Source organism: Pteropus vampyrus, unplaced genomic scaffold (genome assembly GCF_000151845.1).
Source record: "Pteropus vampyrus isolate Shadow unplaced genomic scaffold, Pvam_2.0 Scaffold210, whole genome shotgun sequence".
NCBI classification, from domain to species: Eukaryota; Metazoa; Chordata; class Mammalia; order Chiroptera; family Pteropodidae; genus Pteropus; species Pteropus vampyrus.
Window position 1 is genome coordinate 572,629 of NW_011888991.1, and position 16,670 is coordinate 589,298.

General features: G+C 35.5%; 1 protein-coding gene and 1 pseudogene across 5 annotated transcripts in view; both read right to left on the reverse strand.

Moving 5' to 3' along the window:
- GRM7 (glutamate metabotropic receptor 7) overlaps nt 1-16,670 on the reverse strand; it is an 827,189-nt gene that overhangs the window by 454,938 nt on the left and 355,581 nt on the right. The window lies entirely within an intron of this gene.
- On the reverse strand, nt 9,192-9,310 carry LOC111747110 (annotated as a pseudogene).

A 16,670-nucleotide genomic window follows, 5' to 3' on the forward strand; every position in this document is an offset into this window, starting at 1 on the left:
ATTTAAAAAAATGAAAGTTTAAGAAATATCTGGGATAACATCAAGTATACCAACATTGCATCCTAGGAGCACCAGATGGAGAAGAGAGAGAGCAAGGAATTGGTAAACTATTTGAAGACATAATGACAGAAAACTCACTAACCTGGCAAAAGAATTAGACATGCAAGTCCAAGAACCACAAAGAATCCCAAACAAGAGGAACCCAAACAGACCCACACCAAGACACACCATAATTAAAATGCCAGAAGTTAATGACAAAGAGCGAGAATCTCAAAAGCAACAAGAGAATAGCAGATAGTTACTTACAAGGGTGCTGCCATAAGAATATCAGATGATTTGTCAACAGAAACTTTGCAGGCCAGAAGGGATTGGCAAGAAATATTCAAAGTAATGGAAAACAAAAAACCTACAACCAAGAATACTCTACCCAGCAAGGCTATCAATGAAAATGGAAGGTGAAATAGAGCTCCCCAGTCAGGAAAAAGCTAAAGAAATCCATCGCCAACAAGCCAATATTACAAGAAATGTTAAAGGGACTTTCATAAAAAAAGGGGGGGGACTCCATAAATATGAATAATAAAATGGCAATAACTATGTACCTATTAGTAACCACTTTACATGTAAATGGATTAAGTGGTCCGATCACAAGACAAAGGGTAGATGAATGGATAAGAAAACAAGACCCATGCATATGCTAACTGCAAGAGACCCACTTAAGATCAAATGACACACACACTGAGAGTAAAGGGAATGAAAAAAGATATTTCATGCAAATGGAAATGAAAAAAATTGGGGTAGCAATAATTGTATCAGACAAAATAGACTTTAAAACAAAAACTGTAATAAGAGACAAAGAAAGGCATTGCATAATGATAAAGGGATAGATAAACAAGAGGACAGAACCCTAGTAAACATATACGCATCCACACAGAAGCACCTATATATATAAAGCAATTATTAACTTACATAAAGGGAGAGATAGATAGCTATACACTCATAGTAGGATACTTTAACATCCTATTGAAACCAATAGACAGATATTCCAGACAGAAAATCAAAAAGAAAATAGCAGCCTTAAATGATACACTAGATCAGATAGATTTAACTGATATTTTCAGAGTGTTTCACCCCAAGGCAGCAGAATATACATTCTTCTGAACTGCATATGGAACATTTTCCAGGATAGACCACATGGTAGGCTACAAAACAAGTATCAATAAATTTAAGAGACTAAAATTATATCAAACATTTTGTCCAACCACAATGATATAAAACTAGAAATCAACTAAAAGAAAAAAACTGGAAAATACACAAACACATGGAGGCTAAAAACATGCCACTAAACAATGAATGGTTAAAAGGTGAGATAAAAGAGAAATTGAAAGATACCTAGAGACAAAAGAAAATGAAAACACAATGACTCAAAATCCATGAGACACAATGAAAGCAGTCCTAAGAGAGAAATTCATACCAAAATAGGCCTATCTCAAGAAATTAAAAAAAAAAAAATCTCAAATAAACTTTAAGTGTAAAAGTACACTTAAAAGAACTAGAAAAAGAATAGCAAACAAAACTGAAAGTAAGTAGAAAGAAGAAAATAATAAAGATTGGAGCAGCAATAAATGAAATAGAGTCTTGAAAAACAATATAAAAGGTCAATGAAACAAGAGCTGGTTCTTTGAAAGGATAAACAAAATTAATGAACCTTTAACCAGACTCATCAAGAAAAAAAGACCAAATAAATAAAATCAGAAATGAAAGAGAAGTAACTGTGGATTCCACAGAAATACAAAAGATTATAAGAAAACACTACTAGCAATTATATGCAAACAAATTGGACAATCTGGAAAAAAAAATGGATACATTCCTAGGAACATATAATCTCCCAAGACTAAGTCAAGAAGAAAGAAAATCTGAACTGTCTGATTACCACCAAGGAAATCGAATCGGTAATCAAAAAACTCCCAAAAAACAAAAGTCTTGGACCAGATGGCTTTATAGGTGAATTTTACCAAACATTCAAAGAACTAACAACTATTCTTTTCAAAATATTCCAAAAAATTGAAGAGGAAGGAAGTCTCCCTAATCCTTTTTACTAGGCCACCATTGTCCTGATTCCAAACCCAGACAAAGGTATAACAAAAAAAGAAACCTATAGGTCAATATCCCTGATGAACATCGATACAAAAACCTTCAACACAATATTAGCAACCAAATTAAGCAATACATTAAAAATATCATACACTATGATCAAGTTGTATTTATTCCTGGGATGCAAGGTTAATTCAATATCTGTAAATCAATTAATATGGTGCATCGCATTAACAAGTTAAAAGGTAAAAATCATATGATCATATCAATAGATACAGAAAAAGCGTTCAACAAAATCCAGCATCCATTTATGTTAAAAACTCTCAGCAAAGTGGGAATAGAGGGAACATATCTTAACATAATAAAGGCCATATATGGCAAATATACAGCTAACATCATACTTAATGGGGAAAAGCATTTTCCTTAAGATCGGGAACAAGACAAAGATGCCCACTTTCACCACTTCTATTCAACATTGCATTGGAAGTTGTGGCTACAGCAATCAGACAAGAAAGAGAAATAAAAGGCATTCAAATTGGAAAGCAAGAAGTAAAAGTGTCATTATTTGTAGATGACATGATATAGAGAACCAAAAAACTATTAGAACTAATCAATGAATTCAGCAAAGTAGCAGGATATAAAATTAATATTCAGAAGTTGGCTGCATTTTTATACAACAATGATGAACTTAGAAAGAAAAATTTAAAAAAAATCCCATTTACAATTGCATCAAAAACAATAAAGTACCTAGGAATCAAATTAACCAAAGAAGTAAAAGACCTGTTCTTGAAAAATCATGTCATTGAAAAAAGAAATTGAAGAAGATACAAATAAATAAAAGCATATATTTTGCTCATAAGTCGGAAGAATCAACATTGTTAAAATGTCCATTTTACCCAAAGCAATCTATAGATTTAATGCAATCCCTATCAAAAAACCAATGGCATTTTTCAGAGAACTAGAGCAAATGATCCAAAGATTTATATGGAACCATAAAAGATTCCGAATAGCCACAGCAATCTTGAGAATGAACAAAAGTAGGAGGTGTCACACAACCTGATATCAAACTATACTATAAGTCTAGAGTAATCAAAACAACATGATACTGGCATAAAAACAGATCATAATAGTGAGCCAAGAAATAAATCTACATTTATATGGTGGTTTAATCTATCACAAAGGAGGCAAGAATATACAATGAGGTAAAGATGATTCCTTCAACAAATGATGTTGGAAAAACTGGACAGATATATGCAAAAAAGAAAAAGAAAAAGAAAGAAAGAAACTGGACCACCTTCTTAGACCATATACAAGAATAGACTCAAAATGGATTAAAGACTTAGATGTAAGACCTGAAACCATAAAACTTCTAGAAGAAAACATAGGCAGTAAATTCTTCATTATTGCTATTAATAATTTTTTTTTCTGACATATCTCCTGGGGCAAGGGAAACAAAAGAAAAAATAAATAGGACTACATAAAGCTAAAAAGTTTTTGCACAGCAAAAGAAACCAACTAAACAAAAAAACACCTATAGAATGGGAGAAGATACCTATGATACATCTGATAATGGGTTAATATCAAAAATTTATAAAGAACTCATACAACCCAACAACAACAACAAAAAAACAAACACTCCAATTAAAAAATAATCAGAAGACCTGAATAGGTGTCTCTCTAAAGAAGATATACAGATGGTCAATAGACATATGTAAAGATGCCCAAGATCACTAATTTTCAGAGAAATACAAATTAAAACCACAATGAGATATCAGCTCACACCTGTCAGAATGTCTATCATCAATAAATCAAAAAATAAGTGTTGGCAAGGATGTGGAGAAAAGGGAACCCTCATACACTGTTGGTGAGATTTCAAAATGGTACACACACTCTGGAAAATAGTTAGGAGTTTCCTCAAAAAATTAAAACTAGAACTACCCTTTGACCCAATAATTGCACTTCTGGATATTTTTTCAAAGAAAACAAAAATGCTAATTTGTAAAGATCTATGCAACCCTATGTTCACTGAAGTGCTATTCATAGTAGCCAAGATATACCTAAACATCCATCAACAGATGACTAGATAAAGAAGTTATGGTTCATATATACAGTGGAATATTACTCAGCCATAAAAAAATGAAATTCTACCATTTGCAACCACATGGATAGACCTAGAGGTTATTATGTTGAGTGAAATTAGAGAAAAATAATACCACATCATTTCACTTATATGCAGAATCTAAGAAACAAAAGTAACAAAGTAAATGAAAACAGACTCACAGATATAGAGGACAATCTGGTGACTGCCAGAGGGAAGAGGAGTTGGGGTATGGGGCTGGGAGAAAAAGGTGAAGGGATGAAGAATTACAAATTAGTAGTTACAAAAACCTCAGGGACATAGAGTACAGCATAGGGAATGTAGTCAATGGTACTGTAATGGCTATGTGTAGAGCCAGATTGGTGATAGAGTAAATGGGGGAATCACTTCATAAACTATATAAATATCTAGCCAATTTACTGTATGTCTGAAACAAATATGAAATTTAAAAAAAAGAAAAAATTTGTCTTCTCCAGGGTATCAGGGTACCTCTACTTACCCCATGACAGTACATGCACTTAGTTCGGTTCCTCACATTATTTGTGAGGCATTGGAGTGTCTGGCCTCTGCCCTATATCCATAGATTTCTAAAATACTCCTGGATGATTATGATGACTATGATGTTAATGAAGCTTTAGTTCAAGGCCCCTCTCTAGTACAACTCCCTGCAAGGCCCTGTACATACACACACACACACACACACACACACACATACACACACACGCACACACACACATACACGCGCACACACACACACATTTTATTTTAGAGGCCTCCCACCACCACACTGAATAAGTTTCAGTCTTATACCACCTAGATCTGTCTATGTTGTCGCTGATAAAATGCCAAAGCAGAATGAAATCAAATCATAAGAAAAATAAAATAAAACATACATGATAAGAGATTGCTGCCACTTCTAACTCATTGAAATCTTATGGAAATCCACTGGGGATAGTAGATATCTGCTATTGTTGGACATTATCTCCAGTATGGTATGGAAAATTAATTGATAAAAATGAAAAGTGCCTTAAGGATGCTCTTAGGATGCTTGTTAAAATCTGGGAGATTGCTTGCAGCCAAAAGTAATTGAAAATGTGATCGAAAGTTACAGCCAGACTACTTGGTACAGTGTGTGATGCTCTGATTTCAGAAGGGCAGAACTAACTTGTGAATTAAAGCCTGAGAGAAAACCCTGGTGCTGAAAGTAGCAGTGCAAAGCATTAACCCCTGTGTTTCTTGCTCCCAGACCTCTGCTTTAGAAAACCAGTTAAATAAGCAGTGTCTTTTGAGAGTCTTCAGGAAAATTTCACAGACCAAATATGTCTCCCTCCTCCCATTGTGTCCAGCCCTTAAAGTATGTTCTTAAGAGATGGTGGTAGTGAGTTGGGGACAATTAGGAGGGTCTCTGCAGGAACTGCAAGTTGTAGGAATGGGGAGCCTAACCTGAGTTGAAATAGAAGGTGAAATATCAGGAAGACTCATCCCCAGTTGAGCTCCACAAAATTTAGAAATCAAGCCAAACCAGGAAGAAGCCAGAATGAAGACAAACCTTATATAAGACAGTAACATAGACTCTAGATCAGAGGTTCAGCAAACTGTTGTTCCCAGGCCATTTGCCTGTCTTTGTAAATGAAGTTTTACCCATCCATTTAGGTATGGACTTGGCTGTTTTTGCATTACAAAAGCAGATGTGAATAGTTGTAACAGAAGTTGTGTGGTCCTTTGAGAAAAAGTTTCCACATGCAGACTCCACATGCAGATAAGTGGCTTGAATTTGGACAGCTAGGAGAAGGGACAGTGATAGGAGAACACTAATTTGAGAGCCTGTTATAATGTGGGTAATGTGCTACATGCCTGATATAAGTTACTCATTTCAAACTCACACTTGCTTCATAAGGTAGAAGGGATTAGTCGTATTTAATAGATGAGCAAACTATGGCATCAAGAACAGCTTCCCATAGCCTCCTAGAAGATAACCAATAGGTCAAGTCTGTCTTTTTCCAAATGTCCTTACTGCATCTCAGTGTGACTCTGCCTTAGAAAGGTGAACATGGGTTGTAAAGGGTCTAGGAGAAGGGAACATGAGTAGTATTGAGCAAATTTCTACCTTGTCATTGAATACGTCAAAATGCTTTAGGCAATTGAGTCAACAATTGTTTACTGAGTTTCTTCTGTGTGCCAAACCTGACTGGAAGCAATAAAGGTGAAGTAGTGAACAAAGCAGAAAATATCCCTGCTCTAATGTCAGATGGTGATAAGTGAAGAAAGTAAAACAACGGAACGTGGTTGAGAATTCTGCAGGGTCAATTTTAAACAAGGAAGGCTTCTCTCAGAAGGTGGATTAGACTTTGGACTGAGCGAAGAGAAGTATCCACAAGGATCTGGACTTATTTCCATGCAAAGAAAATAGCAAACATGATGAACTTAAAGCAGAATGACTGAGGAGCAACAAGAAAGTAAGTATGGCATGCTGCAAAAAGGGATGGAGAATGGGAGCTGAAGTCAGGGAGAAAGGCACAGAAGTTCCGATGCAATGTAAGTTTCAATGAGAAGGATTATTTATACTGATGGTCACATAACTTGAAGAGTGCTGTTATTGATATTATTTTGATCAAATCCTATGGTAGGTGAAATAAATCCCTTAAATCTGTGGGATTGGATTTTGAAAGAAGATATGGGGTTTTGTGTGTTTCTACCATCTGATGTAGGCCCAAAAGCAAAGGACAAGAAAAATAGTAATTATTAAGAATAATTAACCCTCTACTAAGATATTCTGTAGGATTTCCAAAGTATCTAATAGTAAGGACTACTTAACGTGGCATGTTTCCTAAGGTAACTGCTAAACATCAACATCAGAAGGGGATAGGAGACAAGAGAAATGCTAGAAGAAAAAGAACATGGGCTTCAGGCTTGTGCTCAAATTCTAGCACTGCCACTTGGTGTCTGAGTGACATGGTACAAGGCAGCTCTTCTAAGCTTCGGTTTCCTCATCTGTGAATGCAAATAAGATTCTTTCCTCTGAATTTTATTGATAACCAAACGAGTTAACTTTGGTCTTCACAAGATTGCACATCAAGAAGCATTTAATAATTTCTTTCTTTCTTTCTTTTTAAATTTGATAGCATCACTATATTGGTTGACTGAAAAGTAAAAGTAAAAGGAACAGAGCCTCCCATTTCAGATAGCTACTGCTGTGTAACAAACTATCCCCCAAAGCAAAGTGGTTTGAAACGTGAGGCACACATTGTTATTCAGTAATCTACAGGTGGTCCTGATGATCTGAGATCTGGGCTGGGCTTGGCTGATCTTTTAGGCCTGGATCATGGGTCTGTAGTCAGCTGGGTCAGAGGCTGGGTCTGGGTTCTAGAAAAGGTATCATTCACATGTCTGGTGATTGGCTGGCTCTTGGCCATGAAAAGTGTAAGAACCGGAACCTGGATCTCTTATTGTGCACCAGGCTAGCTTGGGCTTGTTGCCATGGCACCTGAGCAGGGTTCAAAGACAGAAAGTAGAAGTAAGCAAGGCCTCTGGAGCTAGATTGAAAAGTGGAATATTGTCTATTTCTACCACATTCTAGTGGTCAAAGCAAGTCACAGGATAGTCCATAATCAAGCACTAGAGAAAAACTCTATCTCTTAATAAAAGTTATTGTCAAGTCACATTGCATAGGGCATGGATATAGGAAGGCATGAAAACTTATAGTCAATCTATCACATCTCCTTCTTTTAAAAAAGGAAACAACAATATATTTTTTTTCATGTTTGTTTTAGACATAAAGTGAGACAAAATATTGAAAAGATCTAGAACACTGTTTGGCACAACCTAGGTACCCAATAAATATTGATGCCTTTGCTGTATTAATCTAATTTGTATATTATAAGTCTAGAAAATATTTTTTTTTCACAGGTTGCATTTTTTCTTTCAAAAAAATGTAAACTCCAGATAGACTTAATTTTATGTGAAAAATAAATTATATATGTTATACTCTTTGCACCCAGTTTAGAAATAATAAATATTATCTGTGTAGGCATCTCAAAAACAGTATGTTTCCAGTGTAAATTGAATGCCTTTGCATCTTTTCTACAACATGTAGAAGCAAGATATAAATGCATGATGAGGGTTTTTTTGCCAGTTGCTGTGCAGGATCTGCTTGATGGCTTAGGTGAAATGTCTGGAGGTGTAGGTGTGACTCTGTACCATCATAATTCTTGAGGGTTGGAGACAAAGCCCGGTTCATATTTAAGCATGATGGGGAGACCAGGAGTGCTTATCGGTACCCTAGAATCAACATAGGTGGTGGCCAAATTACTAGGATAAATAGATCTCTTCAGAGAAGTTTAAGAAGCAAAAGGCTCTGTGCCCAACCATGCACAGAAAATGCAGTGCCAAATGTAATGAGTGATTTGGCCTATGTACCAAGATCTGAAAAATTCTATTTACAGAAAAGCAGAAAATTGCAGAGGCACAGTGCATGAAGGACTATGTACAAATACTCAGGACATTCACGTGTAAATATAAAGAAAAGAAAGCACAGGCTGTTCCTGATGTTTATTGTGTGGTTGGTTAGTGCTAACTTGCAAGATACATAGGTTTAAAGTAAAAAGTTTTAAAATCTGGTTTTGCTAACATCAAGACTGAGAACTTTATTCTGATGAGGGAATTGCTTAGATAATAACTAGGTATCAAAATGGCTCTACAGAGGGGTGAAAATAAGTAAATATAGAGTTCAGTCTCATTACAGGCAACAGAAAAATACATGAACATCATATTGCGGAGGCCTGTCCTAAAATGGGTCAAAGAAAAAATTTAATGAGCTTAAGAAGAGAATCTTTGAAATGGCACCTTTCAAGAATATTTAGTAGTAACTCAAAACATCTTTATTTTTATTATTTTATTTTATTTTACTATTTTATTTATTTTATTTTAGGCAAGGCAACCCTTGGTTGACCTCACAGATTGCAAGGACCTTGTCAATGTACAATCTCTTATTTTTTATTTTTTACTCCTGCAGCACCTGGTCTTCCTAGGTGGTCTCCCATCCAAGTACTAAGCAGGCCCAACCCTGCTTAGCTTTTGAGATCAGACGAGATTGGGAACGTTCAGGGTGGCATGGCTATAAAACATCTTCTTTAATGGACAGTATATTCTGAAAAAATACACAAATCTTTTCCTTATCTTGACCATTATGCTAAAAAATTATTCCTTGATAACAGTGTTTTGCACCTAAATAGTGTTTTATAAACTGATGACATTTCTCCTAAAACATAAATAAACTATCTTCTTCAGGTGTTGCCAGAAATAATGTGGAAAAACGCAACATTAAAAGAGATTTTCTGAGCAAGGTTTATCAAGTGTCAGCTACAGAATCATTCTTTAGATATTTTGATAGTCATGTCATCAATGAACATTTGTTGAATGAAGATTTTTATTGAGTGAGATTTTTATGAACCAGGCCCATTGCTAAGTACTTTATAAACATTATGTTATTACAATCATATGACAATCCTATGATATCTTATTATTACTGGTAACAAAACTGAGACCCAGAGAGAAGAGTGACTTGCCCAAAGTGGTGCTCCTTGTGAGTAGTTGAGATACTAACTCTAAACCATAGAGTTAGTATCCACATTAACCACTATCCTGCTTTCCCTAATGAGGTAATAAGTAACATGAAAGAGGCAGGTACACGTTTTCTAATGAACCTCAGAATCCATGTTGAAGGTTCAAATTTGTTTTTTATTTCTAAAAGTTACCTTATTTTTTAGTATTTTATTAAAGCATTGTTTCTGGGTAAATATGGCACATGATCTCATTTTCTTAAATACCATTACAATTGCTTAAGAATCCGTTCTCTTTGTTATAAAGGTTTATGTTTTAAACATCTAAAACTGTTAAAGATATTAAAGTATGGGGCAACTAAAATTAGAACCGATAGGTAGAAGTTGCAGGAAGAAAACATTTAATGTTCCAAACTACTTGAAAATGCTATGATCTGCTTTAGAATAAGCTACTCATGGTGGGAAATATTCCAGAAAAGACTTGGTAGCCTCTCAGAAAGAATGCTGCAGATCAGAAGGTATTAAACAACAATTAGATGGCCTCCCTCCCAGCCTAGAGAGTCCATGGGAATCCAACAGTTGGGTTTACAGCTGTAGTTTGGAGTCATTTTGTAAAAGAAAGGCTCTTACCTGTTCAAAAGTCATGGTCTGTGTGAAAATTAGATAGAGCAATCTAGTCATCTGACACTTATTTTCCTCTAGCAGTCTCCCATGTAGTGGATATTTAATAAATACCTATTGCTATATTGCTCTTAGCTTATACAATTACAAAAAGACCATATAGTCTTTGAAAATAGCTATTAAAGATTTTTTATTCTTCGTGCTCAGATTAAATAAGCCACCGGGCTTTAAGAAACCGCAGTTACAATAGCTAGGACAATCTGATATCATAATCATAACTTTATATTATTCTCTGCATCCTTAATCTTGCATTTTCCAACAAATATAGCAGTGGTTACGTCCTATAATATTAGAAGATTAGTTGCTGATGTTTAATCAGTGAAAGGATCATAATTAATCAAAGTGCCCATTTTGAAGAACTTGCCAGTGGTCAGGAAGACTTTTCTGCCTTCTGATAAATCTTATCTTGGAAAGCTGCAATAAGCAGATTAAATAAATTGGGCTTTCTTGATTCAAAATGTAATTTCAAAACTTTAATTACAAGTTTTCCAGAATTCTAAACTAGGACATATATATTCTATTCTCTATTTCAAGAACATATAATCAGTTTTTGAAGCCAAGAAAAAAAATATTTTTGAAGGAAAAAAAAGTCCAAACCAAAACTTGGCAACAGTTTTAAATTCATTCAACACGAAGAACTATTTTAAAATCACTCTCCCCCTAGTCATGCAAATAAAAAATAAACTGTATTCAGACAAGTTCTTGATATACTGAGCATTCCCATCATTGTACTTATATGTATCCATAAATGTCCATATTCACTATTATCTGAAGATCCACAGAAGAAAGTCACCTAGAAGGGATCATGATAAGGCAGTTAGGAGGCCTGAAAGTTCATCCTAAGAAACCCCAAACTGAGTCTATCAGATCTGAGTTAGAATCTTAGCTCTACTTCTTAGCAGTCGTGTAATCTCTATCTGCAAAATGTTGCTAATAAATGTAGCTACTGCAATCTGGTTAAGTGGATAAATTAAAGTTTGCAAAGCCTTCAGCACAATGCTTGGCACATGGAAAATGCCCTCAAATATTAAATAGTCCTTCATCACGTACTGTAAGCACCCTTCATCTATCTATCAAGAATTACAAAAATACAAAAAGACATTGATTGACATACATCCTTGCCAAAGAAACTGACACCACGCAAACTTTCCCCCTTTTTGCATTTTCTACCTGTCATCTGATACTTCAGTTCATTTTCTCCCACTTCCATATAGATTTTTTTCACCTGGCCAAGTCCAGAAGGGAGTCTATGGTGGGCCTTAAGGAAGATAAATGCTCAATCTCTCTTCCTGCTTTTTATTATATCTCTGTCCCAACTCAGTCTGTAATGATGGATACATGCCATTATACATTTGTCCAAACACATAGTATGCATAACACCAAGAGCGAACCATAAGATAAACTATGGACTCTGGGTGGTAATTATTAACTAATGTACCATTCTGGAGATATTGATAATGGGGGAGCTTGTGCATGTGTCGTATGCAGGAGGTATATGAGAAATCTCTATACCTTTCTCTCAATTTCTGTACCTTTCTTAAACTGCTCTTTAAAAGTTTTAAAAAGTAAAGCATTAATAAAATTAAAACAAAAAACAAAAAACACTCTGACTTTGAAAACTTGACATATTTGAGGGGAAAAATTTATCCATATCTTGAGTCAATCCAGAGCCTAAACTGTAAATTTGACCTTTTTCACAAGATCTAAGTGAGAAAAGATGTTGGAAGAGAGTCTTCCCATATACACAAGAGAGTTGTTCCCCGCCCTGTGCGGTGTACATGTACTAGTTCTCCCTTCTGCAACATCCTTTCCCATCTCTTGTTGAAACTGCTTCCTGTGCATCAAAAGGCATCTCAGATATTGCTGCAGCCATAGAATCTTTCCTTTTCTACTTGATTATCTTTGATACATGTCTGTTCAGTGCACTGTGTATAGTTATTTGTCCACACCCCTCTGCCCCAGCAACTCCCATGAGCTGCCATTGTATCAATGGCACCTAGCACAGTGCCCGGCATAAATTGGATTTTGATAAATGTTGAACTGTAGCACTGCCCCACTGGAGGACAGGAGTTAAGGGGGCAGATTTACAGCTAGACTGTCTCATTGAATCCAGACTTGCCCCTTCTTAATCGAGGGTCCTTGGGTAGTTACTCAAACACTAAATGCCTTAGTTTCCTCATCTATAAATAGAAAATTATATTTATCTCATAGAGATTGTGTGAGAATTAAATAAATCAGTGAATGGAAAGTCCTCAGGTCAGTGCCTCTCGCATAATTAGTGTTCAGTGAATGCCAGGTGTTATGATGATTCCTGTTATCATAGTTACAGCACTTTGTCTATGTATCTGTCACATCACCACCCAGGAACATCCCAGAAAAAAAAAAAATGTTTTTATTAGTGAGGCTTGGAACGTAACCAATATAGAAAGAATTCTGGAGAGAAAAAAGTATACACACACACTCCCAATTAAAAAAATATAGATAAAAATATTTTAGAACTCCGTCTGTTCATGTGTTGGAGATGGCTGATTTGATAAAAGTCTAAAGAAACATTTAAGTGTTGACATCATACTATTAGACACCTTTTGATTGGGTATCAAGTTTATTAATAATCCCTGTAGAACATATGTTCTATAGATGGGTTATATGTGCAACAAGAAAATTGATTGGAGTCTAGGAATCACCACCTCACATGCCAAATGCCTAATTCAGTGCCCAGGGCTCACTCCCAGAGCTTTTCAAGAGATGGGTGACATATAGACCAAACGGCTGTTAAGCAGAGCCCTTTTCTCTTCCTCTAGCTGTCTTCCTACCCCTGCCTTCCTTCTCATCACACACACACACACACACACACACACACACACACACACACACGCGTAGTGGCTCCCAGTTTAAGAATTTAAACTATTAGGTGGGTGGGAAGTTTTTCAGTGATCTTGTGAGTAAATGAATGGATGGGTAGGTGTGAACGCTGTTCAGTTGAGGTGGTAATGGCCTATATCACTATTCTCCCACTGAAAGACTCATAAATATACCAAAAAGGTCTTATACAATAGTTAATTCCTAGAATTACTTCTACATTCACAACCCTGGTTCACTCCATTATTTTTTCCCTGCGGCATGCTGAATGCTGCTTACAAAAATTTCTTTATGCATCAGATTTTAAGTCTTTCTAGATTGTTGTCAATTCACAACTGCTGTTCAGAAAAAAAAAGAAAAAAACTGTTCTTATATACACAAAATCTCTTTTTAAGCTTCTTCAAGTCAATGGACCATATCCAACTTCTAATCTATGTCTAAGTTTCTCCTTACTTTCCACACTGCTATCACTGAGTTCAGAGGGATCTTGGACAATTGCGAGAGAACAATCAAAGTTATAACAAATATCTCTCTTACTAAAAAAAATGAACTTCCGCTCAGAATTGAACACTGAGGAACAGTTGCTGTTATATACTTAATCAGATGACTAGAATTCAAGTAATTTCTACATAATAGTAACCTTTTGACCATTGACAGATGATGTGAAAACCTAGCACTATATGATCTTGCTTATTCTTAATTAAGATATATATTTCTTCAACATGATAAGAATCTTCATGGTGCCTTTTCTATTTTAGTTTTTAATTCCTTCAAAGTATAACATTAAGTTTGTTTCTATTCTAAAATGTTTGTGAACATATATTTATTTCACTGTTAATTTAATCAATTTGAGTAGGTAATTTCTTTCCTGCATAAGGGTTCAAGTAGAAGATGGGAAATTGCTGATCCATAAAGCCTTAAACATTAAACATCTGTCAACCAGAAAAAAACTGCATCTAAGGTGAGCTGAGATGAAGAAGAGAAGAAACTAATTTGTTGATTGTCTCTCCTGCTGTTGTTTTTCTTCTCCAGAGACGATTTCCCACTAAAGTCCATCTACTCTTCATTTTTTACACAATATTCAAAATGTCTCAACATTTTCTAACTCCTATTGAGTCTACTAAACAGGATAATGATAAATGAATAGTATCTTCACATGTAGAGAAGAGGCAGTTTAACAAAATGCTCATATAGTACTTGGGTTTGAATCCTAGCTCTGCCACTTTTAGATGTAAGATGTTGAACAAATTTCTTAACTCTGTGCTTCAGTTTGCTCAGCTATAACAAGGACATAATACAAGAGCCTACCTCATAGGGTTATTGTGAGGATGAATTAACACATGGAGGTACCTGTTATATAGTAAATGCTCAAAAAGTTATGTAAAGATAAAAATATATATATTTCTGTAGAGTATCCATTTTGTCTCTTGTCTTTTGTATTGTCGTGAATGTAAACACTGGAAGGTGGTCATATAGTCAGTCACAACGGGTATCAGGAAAAGCACTCAAACCTAATTATTCTCACTCACATTTCTTTCCACTGCATGACACCATGAGATCTTAAAAGACAAAAGGCCATATTTTTTGGATGTGTGTGTGTGTGTGTGCGTGTGTGTGTGTGTGTGTGTGTGTGTGTGTGTGTGTGTAAAAATACACATTCAGTACTATGTCAACATTTGTCAAATTATTAATAAGACTAGTAATACCTCACTCAATCAACTGTTGGTTGATCATATCTTTATTACATCATTATCAAAGCTACTACCCTTTCTTATTCTAGACATCTAAAGTGTAGGTACCAAAACTATTCACACTGAGAAAGCCAAGGATTGGAAATATTAAGTTACATATGTAATATCACATACTTGGTAGTAGAGCCATGGTTAAAACCCAGTACACTTAATTCTAAATTACATAAACCCCTTCCCAAAGGACTCTACGTGATAATGGAGAACATGACTGCAGAGCTCTGTGTTATTCTTGCCTGTCAAATATCCATTTCCATTTCTTCTGGTAACAGTTTCTCAGATTTTGATTTGGGAAACAACCCCTCTCCCACTAGATACATTATTAGCAAAAATACTTTACAAGGAACCCTCATGATTCTCCTCTCTCCTGAGCAAAGGATGGAGACATGACCCAAGGTAGGCAAATCATTCACTCTTTCCCTACAATTCAACTCTTTTTTTCAAACAATAAAAGATTTATGGTAAATTCTCAGAGGTACCTTCAGCAACAGTCCAAGATTGAATTCCTGAAGATACGGTGTCCTAAATTCCTAAATTCAGTTTCCCAACTTGTTTTCTTGGATTTTATTTCCAATCCTCTACCCTTCTGATAAATGTGGCTATTTTTTATTGTTAGCCAGAATTAATATCCATATCTTACTACCAAAAAACTATAATTTACACATTAATGGATGTTTACCTTAAACATAGCTGTATTAAACATCTGCTGTTTTATTTATTGATGGAATATCTCTAGCATCAATCCTCCTCCCTTACAATGTCAGCACTTTCCCTTACCCATTCTCAGTCTACCTGCCTCTGTTTAGATTGGCCTCACCCACAGGTCCTAGGGTTGGGTGATCCTCACACTAAACTCCTCTCACCATAGTTACAGGTTCAGTTATGGGTACATGACATGAGTTGATAATATCAGAGCTAAACACAGGTATTTCATTGAAACAAACTGGGAAGGAATACTTTTGTTGCTTTGAGAGAGGCAGTGACTAAATGAAGATTATTCATACTAAAGTAGACACAAGTGGAAGAGACCTAACTCTGACAAAGTGAGCCCAGAATCCAACTATCCCTAAAGCTAGTAACCAGCTTGGAGTTTTGAATCACCTAAGCCACTATGTCACTTAACTCTCTTTTACAAGTTGTACTTCTGTCATTTGCAACAAAATGTCTTATCCAGTGTGAGAGCCAGTGAAAATTTCCCTCACAATTTGATTCCGATGCTAACACATGGTGGTAATACTGTCCTTTTATGTCCTCTAGGAATACAGCAGACACCCTATTCAAGGACGATATGTTCCAAGACCTCCAGTGGATGCCTGAAACTGTTGATGGAACTGAACACTATATATACTATGTTTTTTTCTTATACATATATATTTATGATAAAGTTTAATTTATAAATTAGGCACAGTAAGAGATTAACACTAAAATAAGGATTACTTGAACGCAAACACTGCAATACCACAACAGTCAATCTGATAATGGAGTCAGCTACTAAATGACTAAGGGGGAAGAAGGCAAACAGCATAGATACACTGGGCAGAGATGAATCACTTCCCAGGCAGAATGGAGTAGGATGGCTCGGAATTTCATCATGCTACTCAGAACGACACAGAATTTAAACTTTATGAACTATTT